General features: G+C 36.5%; 1 long non-coding RNA gene across 1 annotated transcript in view; it reads left to right on the top strand.

Moving 5' to 3' along the window:
• LOC111813337 overlaps positions 1 to 5,309 on the top strand; it is an 18,461-nt gene extending 13,152 nt beyond the window's left edge. The window contains exons 2-3 of the long non-coding RNA XR_002818631.1: positions 1,532 to 1,657; positions 5,214 to 5,309. This is a non-coding gene — a long non-coding RNA (uncharacterized LOC111813337). The remainder of the gene's footprint in view (positions 1 to 1,531; positions 1,658 to 5,213) is intronic.
• Positions 5,310 to 6,049: the final 740 nt, after the last annotated feature.

Consider the following 6,049-nt stretch of genomic DNA (forward strand, 5'->3'; position numbering starts at 1 on the left):
TCTCAGATCTGTGGCCCGGGGAGATGGCTCAGTAGAATAAGCACTTCCCTGGCAAGCACCAATGGCCTGAGTTCAATCCCTGGTTCTGAAAAAAAAAAAAAAAAAAAAAAAAAAAATTCTCTGATCGGAAAAAGACCAAATATGGTCCAGTTCACTCTAGAGTGTTAGAGTCTGAAGACCTCAGTTACTGCTGGTGGTGTTCTCTAAGTATTGGGAATCGATTAATATACCCTTGCCATTTTTGTGCTCTCTGCCTTAAACACCCATCTGTCAGCACCATTTCTAGAAAGCAATGTAATTTTTCCATGAATTACTACTGTGGAGCATTAATTAACTGTGTATGTGTGTTTGGGATTCCATTCATTGCTGATGATTTCTAATTTCACAAAAATCTTGAAATCTGGTAGCTTGAGTCTTTCAACTTTGCTCTTCTTTTAAAAAATTCTTTTAGGTATTATAAAAATAGTTTGCTTCTTTATAAGGAAATTTTTAAAAATCAGTTTATATATCTTGAAAAATCTCACTGAGATTTTGATTTTGACTGTCCTGAATCTGTTGAGTCTACTCTAGAGGTCAGATGAATTTGGAAGAATGAACATCTTGATCATACTCAGTCTTACGATTCATGAACACACTGTATCTGTTTGGTTGGGCCATCTGTGGGGCTTAGGATTTATGACAAAGGATAGTTTTAAGAATAACTCTTAAAAGAATTACTCTTTTTCTTTCCTTTGCGGTACTGGGATTGAACCCAGGGATGCTGTACCAATGAGCTACAACCCCAGCCCTTTATATTTTCATTTAGAGAGAGAGGTTTGATAGGTTTGTCCAGGCTGGCTTTAAAGTTGTGGTCCTCCTGCTTCAGCCTCCTAATTAACTGGAATTGGTGTGTGTGTGTGTGTGTGTGTGTGTGTGTGTGTATGGGTGTGCATGCATGCTTGTGTGTATGCATGTGTGTTTGTTTCTATTTCATTTTTATTGAACAGTTTATCTCACACCCCTTATATTAATATATAGATATTTCAAATATCCTATCCAATACATTTTTATAGCTTTTTTCTGTTAAATACATTGTACCATTTTCTAGGGTTTTTTTCTTCTTAGATTTTGCCATAAAGACATTGCTTTTTTGTGTTGCCAAATTTTAGCAGTGTCTTCCTTCCGTTATGATTCCTGGATTTTGCTTTTGTGTTGGGCCTTTCCCACTTTACTTCTATAAAATAATTATTCTCTGTTAAGCCAGCAGTGATCTCTAGGTTGGGGTGTAGGCTTTGCAGACTGCTTAGTCTGTAAAGTGGTGTATGGAAAACATATACAGGAATCCTGTTGGAAATAATTCTACTTCATAAAGGAAGGCATTAAGCTACTTCAGAACGTTAAGTGATAATACATGTGTATAATATAAAAATAAGTGAATCAGAGTATGAAAATCATATTTCTCTGAGTTGTGCTTCTCATGTAATCAGCTTCCCAAAATACTTTCTTGCCTGTCATTCTGAACTATCAGATTGATGAGAAATGTGTGTTCCAGGTGTCAGTGGCTTTGGAGGACGTGACTGTCATGCTCAGCCAGGAGGAGTGGCGGCACATGGGCCCGCCCAGAGGACCCTGTACAGAGATGTGATGCTGGAGATCTACAGCCACCTTGTCTCCGTGGGTGAGCAGACCTGAGCACAGTACATTTTTTTTTTAACTTGTTTTAATACTGGTCACTTTTGTTGAGGTGTTTAACTGAAATTAAAATTGAACACCTTTCAGTGTACAGGTCAGTGAGTTTTAGGAAGTAGATAGCCTTGATTACAGCCATCAAAATCAAAATTTGGAATGTTTCTGTTGCCCCTGAATATTCTTTGAAGCTTTTCCAGTTTTCCAGTGAGTCCTTTCTGTGTCCCCTTGACTCCTGCCACCCACTGATGTCCTTTCTATTCCAGTAATTTTACATTTGCTTAATTTCACATAAATTGAATTATAAACTATATACTCTTTTTGTCTGTGTCTGTCATTTAGAATGCCACTTTGAGACTCATTTATATAAATGAGTTTATATAAAGTAGTTTATAGTTTTATGTCGATTAATCATCTGTATGCATTTGACTACAACCTCTTAACCTTTATTAGTTGATCAATGTGCCTTTTAACTGTTTGAGGCTATCAAAAATAAACTTAGACATCTTCACACATAAATCTTGTGTTAACATCTATTTTCATTTTTTAAATGTAATTACCTAGACTTGCCAGGTCTTCTGCTAACTTTATGTGTGGAACAAGAAGCCAGCAAATCTTTTTCAGACTGACTGTGCTTCTTTTCTTGCTCATAAGCAATGCGAATTCTTATTTCTCTTTGGTCACTAACATTCAATAAGTTATTGTTTGTAAACATTTTGCCTGTTTTCTGTTCAGTTTTAATGTGTTTGCATTGCTTTACAGACAGTGTTATATCACTTTTAATGTATTTTTTAAAATCTATTAATCAATCTGTAATGGCCAGGTATGGTGGGTGGTACATACCTATAATCCTAGCACACTAGCAGTATAATAAATACAATTGCATGCTAAAGCCCACTGGGGCAACTTAATGACTTTGTGAGACCGTGTGTCAATACACAAAAATAAATACAATGGCAAAGGACTAGGGATATACCTCAGTGTGAAACTCCCAGATTCAGTGTCTAGTACAAAGATGCAACTCCTATGGAAGATCTGACCATATCTTTAGGTCATTTTTGTTTTTTGGGTTTTATATTGCTGGGCTGATGTTCGATCTTATGAAATGTGTATTTTGCACCTTTTTTTTCTGTCCATATTAGGCTTCTGTTTTAAGAGGGAATATCTTCAATGTTTATTTTGTATACACTTTAAAAATCTTTACAAAGTTATGGAACACTGATATTTCACATACAGAATATACAAATTTGTGATGCTCATATCAGGGTGATTAGCATATCTGTCATAGTGAAATACTCAAAACTCTCTCCTAGTTAGTTTGCCAGTTTCTTTTCATTGGTGAATTGAGACCATTTACATTGATGGTTATCACTGAAATGTATTGACTTACCCTTGTGGTATTACTTTCCTGTTGTTGGGTCCCTTTTTTCCCCCTGTGTAATTGCTTACTTTGCCAGGTGGATTCATTCCATTCAGATTCCTAGGATCTTGTCATTATTGTCTTTTTTCTAGAATATCCTTCAGAATTTTTTGGAGTGACGGTTTGGCAGTCATGAATTTTTTCAGGTATTTTTTATCATGAGAGTGTCTTAATTGTCCAATTTTGAAACATAATTTTGTAAGGTATAACAGTCTCAGCTGGAGTTTTTTTCTTTTAGGACTTGAAGTACTTCAAACTTTCCTTGAGTAAAGGATACTCTGGTGTGATTTTGATGAGTTTTCCTTTATAGGATTTTTATTTGTTTTCTCTCTCTCTCTCTCTCTCTCTCTCTCTCTCTCTCTCTCTCTCTCTCTGGCAGAACCGGGGATTGAACTCAGACCCTTATGCTTGCCAGGGAAGCACTTACTCTACTGAGCCATCTCCCTGGCCCCTAACTGCTTTTAATAATCTACTCCTGTATTGAATTTTTGGAATCTTGACTGTTACATGCCTTATATAGTGTTTTTCTTATTAATGTTATTAGAGTTTTCTGCCATTACTTCTGTGAACAAGTTTTTTTATGTCCTTGGTAGTGTCTTCTGAGTTTTCATTGATCTCAATCAATCATGTCATTTTTCTTTGTATCATCTAGCAACTCTTGGATTGATTTTTCATTGTTCTTTTCTATTTTTAAAATTCTTTCATTTGATAATTGCTAACCACAACCTATCTTCTAAGCCTGGTATTCTGACCACACATTTGTTGATTCTGATGCATATATTTTGAATAAAATTTTTAATCTCCTGGATATCTATTGATATTTGTCTTGTGGAACCTAGTTTTTTTTCCTTTGTTAGACCTTCATAGTCTCCATAACTTTCCTTTTTCATTTTTTTTTGCTGTACCTACCCTAGATGCATTAAGCACATCCTTCATTATGGTCATCATCTCTTTTGGTAACTGTGAAATTACTTCTGATATGTTATTTTCTAGAATGTCATTCATCTGCATTGTTACTTCCACTGCTACCATTTCAGAAGGTACAGCTGGAGGGTTTTTATTTCTGCTGCCTCAGTACCCCCTGGGTTTGCTTTGGGTGAGGTGAATATCTGGGGTTGCATCTTGCTTATAAATTGATTATGGCAGGTAGCTTTGTTACTAGTATCAAGACTTCCTTCAAAATGACTATTTCTCTGAGATGTCTTCTACATATATGTGGCTTTTGTCTTCTAGGTATATGTGGATTTTGGCTTTTGAGTCTTTTAGAAGACCCTTCCTCTTCAGTTTCTGAGGGATGAGAGGTTGCTGCCTATTTGGCCTAGCACCCGGTTCTTTGGTACTGGACCATGATATTGTTTATGACTTCCCACACAATCACGATATTTGAATACAAGGAAGAACTATCTAGCAAAACAACTGTGTTCCTTTGGCTAAAGTAGTGTAATCACTCATAACTGTAGCATCAAGGAGAGTCTACAAAATGAGAAAGTGTGGTAACTGTACATTTGTGAGCTTTAACCATAGGTACAAGATTTATAATTAGATTACAAAATCTAGACCAAATCCGAAAATTGTAGACCATGACCATCCTCTCAATAAACTGAATTTTACCCTTGGAAGAAGATTTTAAAAGGACGAGGAGAAATGAAAGACAAAGAGATCAGTTTCTTGTACTCTTTTAAGGTGAGATGTGAAGTCTTCATGAAATCTTGTTTGCAATCTAAGATACTGATCACTTCAGAATATAATGTTATTTAATCTTACAGTCAGAGATTCCAAGATATTTATGAATATAAAAATGGATTTTTGTTACTGACAACTCCCAAATGAATCCATTTAGTGCACCGTTTCTTCTTCTTCCTCTTCGTATTCTTTAGTTTGCTTGCTCATTAATTTGTTTTGTAATACAAGGTCCTATTATGTAGTTCAGGCTATCCTTAGCTGTCTGTGTAGCCCAGGCTATCTTCCAACTTGTACCAGTCTTCCTGCCCTAAACTCCCAAGGGCTTTAAGATCACAGAAGTGTGCCAGCTTCCATGTGGGACTTAGGAAGCTGTACTTTTCTTCACATTTAGGGGCAGTGGAATCTGTGCAAAGAACTCAATTTCTAAATTATTTCCTATTTATAGGCTATTGCTTTTCAAAAGCAGAACTGATCTTCACATTGTCACAAGGAGAAGATCCATGGCCATTGGAGAAAGGGAAAAGATGTCTAAGCAGAAATTCCCTAGGTGTGTACTGAGTACTGGCAAGAGGTTTGCTCATGCACAAAGGGGACTTGTAGAACTCAACCTGTAGTAACAGGCACAGATAAATGTAACAGAGAGGACTCAAGGCAAAATCAAAGGAAAAAGGAACGGGAAAAGTCCAAGGTCACCAAATGTAATATTCTAAAAGCATTCACTGGATTCCCTCAGCAATAAATTGTGACAGAAAACTATCTGTTGTCTACTTAGAAAGCTCATAAGAGATTAGGCATCCAGAATTTTTATTGTGTGCTCTTCACATAGGCATCTTCTATCTAGACTATATCAAAAAATCCCCATTTTCAGATGGAAAGCAGATATTTAACAAAAATCACATAACATATAAAAACAGTTTGTGCACAGAGAGTCCCTCTGTAGCAGTTTTAAAATGACTGATAATTCTTTGAAATCAATGTGCCACATGCAAGCTACTGTTGCAGCCATGCCTTGATAAGAGTAGCAGACTGAGGCCTGCTGAAACAACTGTTCTCTACACAAAACTTATGCAAAGCCACAGCATGATATAGAATAACATGGAGTTACTTCCTGCATCAGCTTCCTGCATGGATGGCTTAAATTTACATTTTGTGGAGAGAAAACATTCTCTCAGGCTTTCACAGAGAGCACATTGGCCAAGCAATGGCCATGACTCATCCACATGGCTGACACTGACAAAGGGTCTACAATCTGAGGTACAGGATCTCGGGATAAATCCTGAG

The sequence above is a fragment of the Octodon degus genome, unplaced genomic scaffold, assembly GCF_000260255.1.
Source record: "Octodon degus isolate 3935 unplaced genomic scaffold, OctDeg1.0 scaffold00184, whole genome shotgun sequence".
NCBI lineage: Eukaryota > Metazoa > Chordata > Mammalia > Rodentia > Octodontidae > Octodon > Octodon degus.